The sequence below is a fragment of the Cyprinodon variegatus genome, unplaced genomic scaffold, assembly GCF_000732505.1.
Source record: "Cyprinodon variegatus isolate N-32 unplaced genomic scaffold, C_variegatus-1.0 Scaffold532, whole genome shotgun sequence".
In the NCBI taxonomy this organism is placed as follows: Eukaryota; Metazoa; Chordata; class Actinopteri; order Cyprinodontiformes; family Cyprinodontidae; genus Cyprinodon; species Cyprinodon variegatus.
In genome coordinates, this window is record NW_015150985.1 from 203,365 (window position 1) to 217,896 (window position 14,532).

The window sequence follows — 14,532 nt, forward strand, 5'->3', positions numbered from 1 at the left end:
CTAAATCAAATTGCTGAATTATTTCCTCAGCATGCAGTCAAGTTCTCCAAAATCCTGTAAAATCACCTGATTATTTGGCTATGTTGAAAAAACAAAGACACATCAAAAAGTGCAATAGAGCAGACCTCAAGGACCAGAATCGAGAATTTCTGCTATATAGTTTATGCTTGCAAAAAAATTGTAGGAAAAAACCTTTCAACCAAATTAAACAAATTTGTTTTGTTTTGTTTTGTTTTTAAATCAAAGCATTGCAGATTATTAAGTTACTTGTGTTTCTTTGGCTGTCTTCCAAGTAGAACAAGCAGTTCTGAATAGGGAATGAGGGGTTCATTACAGGAACAAACACGAAAACTAATTTAATCAAGCCTGTTAGTTACCTTATGGATCTTTAAGTTGTTTTTTTGTTTTTTTATTCTGAGTACTACTTTATTTTCTTTGCCAAACACACTGTGCTCTCCTGTTTTCCGGGACAATCTATGCTCTGAACTTGCTCCACATTGGGCTTATTCCTCCTAGATTCCACTTCTGATAGCAGAGCTGAGGTAACAACAAGCCCTCGCACTGTTTAGCCATTTCCACAATCAAATGAAAGAGTCTTGGGGGCAAAGTCTACAAGCAGTGCTGTAATATAAATTGACCATGTTAAAGGAATGGTGACAACACACACTCCCCCTTGAGTGTTTAGTTTTCTAGAGAGAAAATGGAATAAATGCAGAGACTGCATTTTTTTGTTTTCTCCACCCAGAGCCTCTACACTACATTTTAACAGCTGCTGCTCTCTGCTTGCAAAAACACATCAAGTTTGTTTTTGCACATAATGTAAGGCTAATAAATCCACTCCTTCTGATTTTTTTCTTTACCCATGAATTCTATTATCTGCTTGACAATCCAAGATAATTGATATATCTTTCTCTCATTTTCACTCTCCTCCTCAGAGCAAAAGCACTTCAATTATTCATTGTCCTCACTTTACACAGAGACAGAGAGAGATCTACTATATGCCACAAAGGCTTAACGCACGTTGTCACAGTTAATGGAAGGAGCAATCAAATATTTTAGGGAAAACCAAATATGCGAATGTGTCGGCTGCAATTTAGCGAAACATATTTTAACAGTGCAGATCTGAAGAACGGAGAGAGCCAAAATGATTCGGGGAGAAATCGAATGAGACGTTTGATGAATTTTTCTCTTCTTGTTGTAGGGAATATAAGTCGGCCACCTACGTCTGAGGACCAGAGGAGAGAGGGGAAAAAAAGTTGAGCTACTCAGAGTCTTGGGTGTGGCGTGGCGGCATTAAGTGGCGTAATTAATAGCATTCTCACAAATCAGGGGAAGTTATTAGGGGTGCATAGGAGAGAAAGTCGCGCCTTAAGAGGCTCTCAAATTGCACTCCAAGGTTTGTCACTTCCAGTAGTCATTTAAAAGCTCATTTGAAACTGTTGACCCCAGTTAACAGAACAAGCCTATTTAAGCTTTCAGTGAATCAGCTCATATTTAAAGGAAGTAAATGGAGACAAAGATATTAAAACAAGCACCAATTTATAACCTATAGAGATAGCAGAGCTTCATTATCACACACTCTACCCCTATCTGCAAACTGGTTTAATGTAAAGATGAAAATAAAAGATTATGTCTAAAAAACATCCATCACAGGAAAATATCAGAATATTCCACATGTGATGGGAAAGAAAAAAAGAAACACACTATAATATACTTGAGGAAATATTTGCCAATCTAAAAATTTCACACGGTAAATGTTAGCAGAAAAACATTGAAGCTGCCAGTGGAATCCAATTAAAGCAATCCACACAATGTTTTTTTTTAGGATTTTCACAGGAATGCCGGCAACTGGAGATATCGGTGCATAAATTAACCAGAGCAGTCTTAATTACACACAAGCAAAGCAAGAGGTAGATTGAAGAAAAGAAGGGAATATAGAAAGGTAAACAGAGAGGAATGAAAGTGCAGAGATTTGTTTGTTATTTGCTTTTTTTTTTACTCCAATAGGAAAGTCTGAGATGCTCACCGTGCTGCAGACTCCTCCATCTGTTTGTGACACACACACAGACACACCCACACACACTGAGCCGAAGAAAAACTCCTCAGTTCTCTGCAGTCCAGCAGGAGTAGGTCAAGGGTGCCGTCTCCCCTTGCTCTGCTTTTGAAATACAGACATCAACTTTTTGTCACCTGAGTGAACAACAAGTTTTGCATTTGAAAAAACAAAACATAAAAACCTCCATTATTTCCCCCAAAATTAATTTCTTCCTTTACTTTGCTTCTGTTTTTGGAGAACTGTGTATTTTATGCTTTGCACATAAATATGATGCATAGACTCGGCTTGCTCATATCTGCCTGCAAAGCACGTGGGTGGGTGTAAATCCTCATCCTGCTGTATATCCATTAGTAATGCAACACTCTAAAAATAAAGTGCGCCCCGGCGTATCAGTGCCTATGAACATGTTGCCTGTGTAATCACATTTTATATACTTCTTTTTTATCTGTTGTTAGGAGAGAGGAATGGTGGGGATTTTTTTTCCTCCATCTTCGCTGTTGCAACAGCCATAGATGCAGCGGATAGGCCAGTTGTTAGAACCGGCAGTTGGGTTTGCTTGGTGAAAGGTGAGATAAGTCCTGATTCTTTAACCCTGTTCTTCCTCCTACTCTTTGCTGCACCGACACAAATCAGCATGCTTAGAATACACTGCATAAGTTATCAGCTCCTTGGATAGCGATGCGTGAGGGGGAGAGCTGCGGCAGAGAAAGAAGAGGAGACTTCTATCACTTAATGAAAAATAGCTTGTCTTTTGGACAGAACTTCACAGGGCTGCAATCAAGCCCAGGCCCCCAGTTCTTGACGTGCAATCGAGGCAAATCAAGTCAGCATCTATTAATAATATTTCCCTGGCTCCTTTCATTCCAGGGTTAGTCCTACCACTGTCAACGCTGTGATGGAGCACTGCCTTTATCTCCACCCTGGCCTGCTCTGTCACAGTGATAAACAATTCTAACAAGAATCAGAATAAAGATCTCCCCAGTAGACTTTCAGAGATAGAGGGGGCCTTTTTTTTCTCATTTTCTAGACGGCAAAATTTAATCTAGTCCCCTCCCCGACAACCCCGACACCCCCTATCCTCCTTCTGCCTGCTTCCTCTTCTGCTTTCCTACTCATCTTCTTTTTTTCCCCTTCTGCTTCCTTTCTCCCTGCTACTTTTTTCAAACCGTCACATTCAAAGAGATGCAAATTTCCTTAGAGCTGGGACCTGATGGAGTTGGAGTGACTGCGAAAGGGTTTGGAGAAAGTCTGTGCATGGAGGCTGGGTGGAGCCATTTCTCCTCTCTTCAGTCAGTATCCTCACATCACTGGATGATCTGTGAGTGGGGTAAGGTGAGGCTTAAGAATAAGAATACTGTGTCTGCTAGAGGAGAATTGTCATTGGCAGTCACACATTTTCCATGCCCTAAGTTTTGATTTAGTTCTAAATTTTGGGTTTTTGCTTCTTAAAGTTTTAGGTCAGTAGCAGTGGATGTTTTTTTTTTTTTTTTATCTATTCATTGTAAAGATTAAAGATGATTCATTGCTTCCTAGAAGGCTTTTTAGAAGGTAATAGACCACCAAAGGAACGTCCTAAAACCAATTGGTATGTTGGAACGACAGTATGTTCTGTAGTCCCTCAGAGGCTGAGATGTATAAACCAAAAGTACACAAAGCAGTAATTTATCTAAATTTTCTATAGCAAGTACTTGGGTTTTGAGAATCAGCATGAACTGTTAACTCTCCTTGTCTGTCTTCAAAGGTGAGGGTGGGTGAGGACGGTTAACAATTGAATGCATTTATGTTATTTAATATTTAATACGATGATCTCCGGACTGTCTTTTGATATTCTCTGAACCTCGCCCAAATGGTTCTTTGTCAGGATAACATGAAAGTGTGATTTAAGCTCAAATCATAGTGAAGCAGTAAACTTTCCACACATACATAATAAATTAATAAAAATAATTCTGTATGATCTGGATAAATTGGCTCTGTAAAGTGCCTTTAGATGACATGTGTTGTTAAATTTGTGTTATATAATTAAACTGAATTGAATATGAATATGACTAAATGTAATTCCTTAAAGGTATAGTGGAGGATTTTTGCAAATTTTTGAAAAGACCCGCCCTCTTCCTTTAAAAAAAAAAAAAAAAGGAAGGTGCAAAACCCTGTACTCGCTCCCAAGAGGGAATGCCTATTAAACGTGTGCGAGAGCATGCAGGAGCCCATTTCTCCTTGTGCAGGCTCTGTTTAAAAGTTGCTGTTTGCTTCACTCATGCAAGCTTACTTTCAAAAAGAAGATTTGCAAATTTTCCACTATCAGACTCACCACCGGAAGGTAACTATGGGGACGGAAGAGCATGTGGAACAGCCTTACGTCAACATATCACCAGAATGTTTGACAATTAGAAGGACCACTTATTTTGATGATCCACCCGGAAAAAGAACATCCTTCACTATACTTTTAAATACACAGAGATTACAGTTGTATTTGTGCCACTAAAACTACTTTCAAAGGGAAATACAAATCTCTGATGTGAAAGCGTGGCCTACAAAATGTTGTTTCCAGGTGTGTACATATATGACTTTCCATTCTTCCTCTACATTGTGGAGAAAAATCCCCTTATTAAATGAAGTGTAAAATAAGGAGCAAGATTCATCCAAAACAGACCAATTAGTCAGTTAAATATTTTTCTATGTATTTTTCGGCCTTTGCCTGTAGGATTCTTTCAAACAATCTAGACAAAAAATTTTTATAATAGAAGCAGACATGGTGATTTTTTAAGGATGCCCCTACTCTTTCCGCAATCTTAGGACTGTTCTTTAAACAGCATGGTTAATTCTGTGCTGTTAACCACAGCAGTTGGCTGCAAGTGACAGTCAAAAGACATTTGAGTAATCTCCAGTCATTTCTGCTGATTTATATATGAATAGTTTTAATGTGTACCAGAATGTATCAGGATATGCACTGGTGGTGTTTTATCCTGCCCAACAACTCAGCATGAGGCAAGATAGGACTAGTAAAGATGGATTATCCGTGAACAGATCTTTGACAAGCCAAGCGACAGCCATGCAGGCAGCAGCAGACAGTAGGAGACAAAGAAGTGAGGTGCCCAGTGGGACATCCACAGAAGAGGAAAAAGGAGACAGGAGCTGGCACACAGGTGAGGGAGGAGCAATTTTGTGTGCTCTGGGTTTGGGGAGGGGACTGTGGTGACAGAGAGAAGAATTTGTGAAGAGGTATACAAAACTGTGTATTCTTCCACCCTGCATTCCAGTCTGGTTTTCCACCCAGACACACACTGCTCAAAGTGACAGCTTCAGATTCCGGATCAATAGAGCTGGGAATCTTGCATCTAATCCTCTCCCTGATGCATTTTTAATTGTGTGAGAAAGCAGAGGAGGATGAGATGGGTGGTTGGTATCACAGTGGGGAGAGTGGGCGCACCTCCTAAGTGTCATCTGTGTCACTGAAGTTAGACGAGTGACAAATCAGCTCACACAGATGAGAAGCTTAGAGGGGAAGTGATGAATTACAGAGGACTACCTGCACTTCATGCTACAGAGGAGAATTAAGATCTAAGGTATGAGTTGTGATGTTCCAGCAAAGGTCTCTGGGAGCAGTTTTATCACACCTTTTGCTGCACCTTGATTATTGTTTGATTAATAAGTTGTACATTTTCTGTTGCGTTTTGGACCTTTGTCCTCCCAATGTCCCAGATTTCAGTCAGGCATCAGCTCTTAAAAAAGATGGCCTGACATGTTACTCTAGAACGTTAATAAGTATAGTTAGTATCAGACTAGCACTGGATATACAGGGAACATGACAGACTTACAATTTTGGACTGTTTATTATAAAATCAAAAAAGTTTTTACCATTACCAGTGGTGTCTAAAGTACACACATTTGTTACTTAAGTAGAAGTATAGATACTGAGGTTTAAAAACACTCTGGTAAAAGTTGAAGTAATTTGACCTCATTGCTCAAGCAAAAGTGAAAAAGCATGTGCTCCAAAAACCACTTAAAGTATAAAAGTATGAAGTAACATTTAAAAAAGAAACTACCAAATGCCACTTTATGAACTGAAAGCTCAATATTTCGACTATTTCGAAAAATTCTTTGAGATAGGGCCATAAAGAATAAAGAAAATCAACAACCAATAAAGGTCCAAAGATATTTTTAATTATAATCTGTTACTTTAAACAGAATTTAACACTGAAATAAAATGAGGTGTTTATGCATCCATGTTATACACTGAATTTTTAAATAAATAAAAAAAATTAAAAATAACATTTTCCATTTTAAAATCTAAAGTGTTTTTTGAAGTAGAGAACAACAATCTTTCAGTTTGGTATATAGATTATTTCCTGATTCACATGTTTTATAAAACCCTTGAACTGACTGTTTATTTATTTATTATTTTTTTATAGGTTAATGAGAGCAGTGGGCTTTAGGCTGCCCTGCAAGACTTTAAACCTGGGTTTGATTGTACACAAAGCCATTCTCAAGCATATATCAAGGTACTCATTTTGAGCCTGGAGACTTGGACACTAAAGATCTGGAAAATCTAGAGAAAAGGATTTGATTGCAAAGATGCTCATCTGAGGGAAAAGTAACATTGCAGCATCTCATACTTGACCACAAAAAACAACAATCATTCTCTTTGCTCTACAAGAGCAACTCAGAAGTACTTGGATCCAGAAGAGGAACAGAGGACACTTATTGTTCAGGCTAGGCCATCAACCACTAAACTTTCTCATACTGTATTCCTTTAATATGCTAAGTGTCTCTCCATTAAAGATGACTAATCATGATGGGCTGCTAGCTATATATATATATATATGTATATATATATATATATATATATATATATATATATATACAGAGAGAGAACGACAGAGAGACAAGAGACATGTGGGGGGAGTGGCCAACAAAAAAAAAAAACGTGCTTCAAAGATAAATAATTCATATTTAATAAACATAACTCTGCATCATACATGGTTAGATTTTTTTATTTTCGTTTATCACACCTTAATGTAGGCTAGGAGGTGCACTATAAGTATTCTTTTGTATTATCATATTTTCTTTTTTTTTTTACAAATAAATCCAGCGAAAATTCTATCCAAAAGACTCTCACCTGAAGCACCTGCTGATGTCCCATGTCAAGCTTTAGCCAATCAATGTCAGCACAACGACTCCTCCGAAGATAATCATCTTCCAAGATCCCCTTCATTTAGCTCCTGGCCCAGCTTCCATCCTACTTTCCCCCACTTCCACCCCATCTTCTGTCTCACTCTCAGGTCATTGTAAGTCCCATTCACCCTACTCTAAACCATTTCCAGACTACTCTTATCCTTTTCCTGTTCTTTTAATGGGACCAATAGAACCAATTTGAATTGCTTGTCCTAACATTTGCGGAGCAGCCTATGTAGACACCCACAACACACCTACTTATTGCACATACTGAAAGAAAATGCATATGCAATTTAGGATATCCTCTTAGGAATCTGTGAAGATCAGGCCCTTCATTTTTAAAAGAGCTTTACAAAGGTCGCAAACATTAAGAGAAGCTTAGCAGCAAGAATAAAGCATACCTGTAGTGTACAAACAGCAGCATTATAGTTTTCTGCCAAAAAAAGAGCAATGAAGAGAACTAGTGCCAGAAAACAGCAAAAGTTTTTATTTATTTTTCACAGAAAAAGTGGGAGAAATTGAAAGACGAGTAACCTGGTTTTTTGGGCCTATGATGGGCTACAGTCATGCATGTACAAGCCATAAACACAGGGAGATTTAGCTGACTAAGCAGCCAATGCTTAGCCAATTCAGGCTGATCTGTTGTCTTATGCAGTTCTTTTGTTTTTTTAATGTGAAATGTGAGAGGAGTGTTCTGCAATAGCAGTATATCACTGCTTTTTATTAACGATGCTGCTGAATGTATCTCAGCCTTTCCATCCATGCTTACTGAATTTACTGTCTTTTGGTCCTAAAAAGTAATTTCTTTGTATGCTTATGAGAAATAGTCCAACCCTTCATACATCTCACTTTACTAGCAAAGTAGAATTGGCTCTTTTACCAGGTTTTCATATTTGGTAAGGATTAAACCTTTCATCAACCAGCTTCAAATGTGCTTGATGTCCATACTCATCACAATTTTACATTTGTGTTCATTATAGTTTATTCATGTTTATTACTATTTGTGTTATAGAGAAAAATAGATTAGATTGGAGAAAATCAATCAGCCATATTGCCATATTGGACTATAAAACATTTCTAAGTAACCATGTTATTTTATTGTTTCAAAACAAAACTATGAAAAATAATCTGGTAGCAGGAATTGAACAAAAGTGATTGGAATAAAAAATGCACTGGCAGTCTATACCTATCACTGTAGATTTAGCTAGACTGGCATTCTATACTTACAGTATTTTGTCAGCAATAAAGATATATACCAAAGCAAATACTAAATCCAATTATTTTTCAACTTTGAAGAGAAGCTCATTGAATATGACGTCATTTAAATATATCAGCTCCGACTCGCATAAGAAAAGTAGTAAAGGATACTGACTCAGACTTAGACAGACTTTATTGTCATTTTGTACACAAAGAGTGTATACAAAAAGAAATTTTGTTCATTACAGCTCTCAAGACATTTCCATTTCTAAAGTGCAGCAGTGATAAAATGTAAACATGGAAATCAAATGTACAGTAAACATAAGACTGCTATATGATTTACAGTTTCCAACATCCATCTTCTGACACGCTTAATCCCAAGTGGGGTCACGAGGGATGCTGGTGCCTATCTCCAGTTGTCTACGGGCAAGAGGCTGGGTACACCCTATACAGGTCACCAGGCCATCGCAGGGAAACACAGAGACAAGCAGGACAAACCACCATTCACTCACACACTCACACCTAGGTTGAATTTAGAGAAGCCAATTAACCTAACAGTCATGCTTTTGGACTGTGGGAGGGAGACAGAGTACCCAGGGGAAACCCACGCATACTCAGGGAGAACATGCAAACTCTGTGCCCATTCAGTGATTTTTTAAAATTTTTTATCCCCATTTTTATTCAACATTCAGCCATCTAATGGCATTTGGGAAGAAGCTGTTCTGGAATCTACTGGACATTCCGATGCTTCAAAGCCCCTTCCCAGAGGACAGTAGGGAGAACAGCCCATGGTGGGGGTGTGAGGAGTCGTTAATGATGTTATGGGCTCGGGACACGCGGCGCAACAATGTCTTTTATGGAGGGAAGCCCCAATGATCTTTGCAGTTCTCACTACTCTCCTCACCACCTTCCAGTCTGTGGCATTGCAGCCTTCACATCATACAGTGAGAAAGCTGGTCAGCACGCTCTCCATGGTGCTTCTGTAGAAGGTCATGAGGATGGGTGGGGGCAGGTGGGCTCTCCTCATCCTCTGCAGGAAGTAGAAGCGGTTTGGGCCCTTTTGACCAGTGAGGTTAGCTGTGATGTATGTGCACCCCCAGGAATTTGGTGCTGCTGACCACCAGGGTGAACAGCAGGGGGCTTAGGAAGCAGCCTTGAGGGGAGCCTTTACTTAGGGTGATTACATCAGAGGTGTTCTGTCCAACCTGGACTGACTCAGGTCTGTTCGTGAAGAGTCTACCAGCCAATTGCAGAGGGGTGTATTAAAGCCCAGCTGCTCCAGTTTGTGCATCAGATGCGGTGGGATGATGGTGTTGAAAACTCAACTGAAGTCCAGGAACAGCATCCGCATGTGGATGTTCTTCTCCTCCAGGTGTGCCAGGCTCAAGTGAAGAGCAGAGGAGATGGCGTTATCAGTGGAGCAGTTCCGTCGGTACACAAACCGGAAAGGGTTGAAAGTTGGGGGGAGACCGGAGACGATGTGTTCTTTAACCAGCCTTTCGAAGCACTTCATCATGATGGGAGTCAGTGCGACAGGCCGGTAGTCTTTTAGTGAGGTCATCTGAGGCTTTTTTGGAACCAGAATGATGGTGACAGACTTAAAGCATGGTGGCACTATGGATTGGTCCAGCGGGGTGTTGAAAATGTCTGTGAGGACACCATCCAGCTGATCTGCACTCTCCCTGAACAGCCACCCAGGTATGTTATAATGACCTGGGGCCTTTCTTGGGTTGACTCTCCTCAGAGTTTTCTTCACTTCAGCTATGTCCAGGTTGAGTGCCTGCTCCCCCGGTGTGAAACAGCTTTCTCTGCTGGACTGCTGTTTAGTGCTTCAAACCTTCAAAAGGAGTTGTTCAGTTCACTTAGGAAGTCGGCGTTTGCTGCATCTACTGGGAGGGAAGGGTGTGTTGTAGTCTATGACATACTGACATAGCGACAAAGGTGGTAAGTTTGTTAAGTTTACTTTAACAAAGAAATGAGAATATAAACTGAAGGTTTGAAAGCACGAAAATAGTAAAATGGACAATGCTGAGATTACCATTAAAACATTAGGGCAGGGGTCACCAATTAAAAATCAGTAGGGTCTGAATAAAGGAAATCAAAAACCAGTAAAGGTCCAGTGACATTTTTAATTATAATCTGTTACTTTAAACAGAATTTAACACTGAAATAAAATGAGGTTTTATGCACTCATGTTATATACTGACTTTTTAAATACATATACATATATATATATATATATATTAAATATATATATAAATAAAAGACATTTTTTCCATTTTTAAATCTAAAGTGTTTGTTTAAGTAGAGAACAATCTTTCAGTTTGGTATATAGACAAGTTCCTGATTCACTTATTTTATAAAACACCTGAACTGACCATTTATGTTATTTCTTTCTTTTTTATGGCTTAATGGGAGAAGTGGGCTTTACTCTGCCCTGCAAGGCTTTAAACCTGGCTTTGAATAGTGACAAAGCCATTCTCCAGCACATATCAAGGAGCTCATTTTGAGCCTGGATCGATATTTATTTTTGATTCTCTTCATGGTGGAGAATCCTGCTTCACAGCAGGTTGAGCAAAAAACATCCATCCATCCATCCATCCATTATCTGACACGCTTGTACCGAGTGGGGTCGCGAAGGGTGCTGGTGCCTACTGTATCTCCAGCAGTCAATGGGCGAGAGGCGGGGAACACCCTGGACAGGTCGCCAGTCCATCGCAGGGCAACACAGAGACACACAGGACAAACAACCACTCATGCAAACACTCACACCGAAGGACAATTTAGAGAAGCCAGCAAAAAACAAAAAATACAAAAAATGTGCAGGGCCATCTTTGCTTACACCATTTCACTTTTCTTTCACCAGTTCACCGCAGTTCTTGCAGCAGTCCACACTTTCTTTCACTTTTCCTCATTTTCTTCTTCTTTCCCATCGCCTGGCTTGCCACAGGTTTGTCTGCTGTGTCTAAAAGTAGCTTGCAGCAGCAGCCCTGACCGACACAGCTCATTGGCTAATTGGCATCATGTGTAGCTGTCAGGAATCCAGTTTGTGTGGTCTGTTTTGTGTCTGTCTCTCCCTCCACCACCAGGTGGCGCCCTGTCATTGTTGGTCCTCCCTGAACACCTGCGGCTCTTTGGATCATTATCTGGAGGAGTATTTAAGCAGTGGACTGTCACTACCTCGAGGCCAGAGTGTTTGCCAGTTTTTGGTACTCTAGTCATGCTTAGATTAGCTGAGTCTAACCTGAGTCTTTGTTTCACTGAGTCAAACTGAGTCTTTGTTTCTCTGAGTCTAAACCTTTTTTTTTGTCTNTACCTCGAGGCCAGAGTGTTTGCCAGTTTTTGGTACTCTAGTCATGCTTAGATTAGCTGAGTCTAACCTGAGTCTTTGTTTCACTGAGTCAAACTGAGTCTTTGTTTCTCTGAGTCTAAACCTTTTTTTTTGTCTTTGCCTTTGGCAGGAAGTCCTCCTGCATAATGGAAGTTTGGTCTTTTTCCCCAGGAAGGGTTGTTTTCTGTGTTCACAGTGAGCAGGGGAGAAACCTCCACATGTGCCGTTCAAGTCCCTCACGGAAATCCAAGTGACAGTCCGCTCCAGTGCTCCTCCGTGACCTCTGCATTAAGGATTTAATTATTTATGAAGAGGTCCAGTTAAATGCTTTTCCATAGCTCTTTGATTGTGGACAAAGAAATCATTTATATACTAGATTCTTATTTGTTTCATCTGTATAGAAAGAGCAAGAGTTTCCAAAACATTTATTTTTCCATGCCTACTTTTATTTTCCAGCATTACTTAGCCAGTTATTTTAATTCGCCACATGAGGTTCAATTTAAACCAGCTTTTAACCTTGCTTTATTATAAGGTTTGAGCATGCAAGCAACATTCTTTGGTTAGAGTGCCCAGTTACACATATTATTACAAGATCATAACATAATACAGGACCTGTCTCTTAGTAAACATCAACTTCTTTGCTCCTGTTTAAAAAAACATCCTTCCTTGATAACATTTCCTTGCAGGTGTGACCTATATCATTAGTTCACTTGTGTCTCCAGGCTGCAAATTAAAGTTAAATTACTGATCAACTTTTAAAACTTTAAGCCTTATCTGCAATGAGGTGATTTAGAGAAAGTATCCATAAACAGAGCCAAAGCGGATTTGCAAAAGATATGTGCTCCATGTGACAATGCCAAGAAACCAAATGGGTAAACAGGTGTGTGAGTTTGTGTTGCTATTAACACCTTGGGAATGGTCCATGGTTCAGTGTTTCCTCATGAAATGTGATTTTATAAATCCCTCCAAAAAAATTATAATAACCTAGATAAGCTGGGGGCTTAAGTGATCCACAGAATCAGTGGCTTGGGAGTTTAACATCAGTACCTCTGAAGGTAATTCTGATGCAAATGTGCTTGAAGACTCTGGGATAAATGCCTGTGGCTGGTGAATGAGGTCCAGGTGAGAATGTGCTTTATATGTTTCAAGGAATCAAAGAGAGGGAAAAAAACCCCCAATAGAATGAGAAAAAAATACTACAAATCCTAAACAAAATGCAGATGGCAGCTGTGCTGACTCGCATCTTATTGCTTTGTGAAGGGCTCTGCTTTATTTCACGGGGTATCATCCCTACCTCCCCTCTTACCTCTCTATCATACCTTCCCTCTCTGCCTCAGTCACTTGGCTTAAAGCGCAGCCACTCCTTGAAGCACTGATTAACCTGATGCACCTCGTTGCTCACTTTTTACTTTCTTGACCATTTTAAGCACGTGACATAGGCTATACATATCAGTTCCTTTGGGAGAAAAAGAAACATTCGGGGGTTTATCATTCCATGCCTGTTTTTAAAAAGATTCACAATGCTCCTAGCTTCGCCTAAAAAGTCTTACTAAGGAGCAACTCTAGAGCAACTCTGACCACGGAAGGACTAAATTCCTATCTTACTGAGGTGGTGTAGTTCACACCTATTCTTCGTGACAGTGTTAGGATTGGTTAATTGGTTAATATAACAAACAAAACACACAAATTCAAATACGTTGCCTAAAAATTCATGGGCAGAAATGCAGCTGTCATATAACTGAGAATGGATTTAAACATATGTGTAATTATGATGAAACATATAAAAAGAAAATGAAAAGAGTTTAAAGCTTATTACCAGTGAGCATACCAATGCATCTTTAACTCTATTTTTACACTAGCCAGCAATCAAAAGTCAGAGAAGATGGCATCTAACAGGCAAATTTATTTGCACGTTAATAACTCATGACAGACAAACAACATTTTTACAACATATATTCCTTCCAGCTGTTCTGGTAATACCTAAACATATATATCTAAGAATTTTTCTACACAGATCACCTCAGTAGGATTGATCTGTCATAGAACAGGGGAAAAACATTAAATCTTCCCAGCATGCACAGCCACTTTGGTCCCTAACACTGGGTATTAGATTTATCATGCAGAGTTAAAAGAGCACATTTTCTGAATCTAAATTTAACAAAAATTACTCAAAAGGGGAATTATGACTGTGGTTAAATTTACTAGGCATTTTTCTGGTCTTTTATGGGCTGGAGCAGATCAACACTGATAAAAAAAAAAAAAAAAAAAAAAAAAAAAAAAAAAAAAAAAAAAAAAATTTCAGCAGCACTTCACAAAACCAGAAGTTGAGATGGTATGTATTTGTTAAATAATTATCAGTTCATACACAGACCCTGACAGCGCTTAAAATTAACTGCTTTCAGATCTAGTACTCTGATGAATGCTGAATTTAAAAAATCTTAATTTCTGCTGTCAATATAATACCCTGAGAGTCTTTCCTTCTATTATTAACTGCTCTGAGCCTTAAAAGTGTAGCATCCCTGCTGTTTTAGTTTTCCTTAAAGGGCATCACTTGGCTGCTTTAAGTGCAGACTAATATTTGCCTTGACAGAAGTGTGGCCTTCACTTAAGACCTGAATGGGCCCGCAATTACTTTTAATAGCAAATCTGTGTTTTTCTTTTACCTCCCATTTCACCCTTCCAAGTCATCAGTCATATTGCACAAGATAGCCACCCTCTACGAGCCCTAATCGTTAAAGTTTTATCTGAAAATTCAATCGTTAAACTAGTGACAGCC

The 14,532-nt window shown here is 39.2% G+C and overlaps 1 long non-coding RNA gene across 1 annotated transcript; it reads left to right on the plus strand.

Annotated features, from left to right (window-relative positions):
* The first annotated feature begins 2,383 nt into the window (after positions 1 to 2,383).
* Positions 2,384 to 6,018, plus strand: LOC107095234. Its single transcript, XR_001481729.1, has 3 exons — positions 2,384 to 2,622; positions 3,255 to 3,388; positions 5,081 to 6,018. It is a non-coding gene; the product is annotated as an uncharacterized LOC107095234 (long non-coding RNA).
* The last annotated feature ends 8,514 nt before the right edge of the window (positions 6,019 to 14,532 follow it).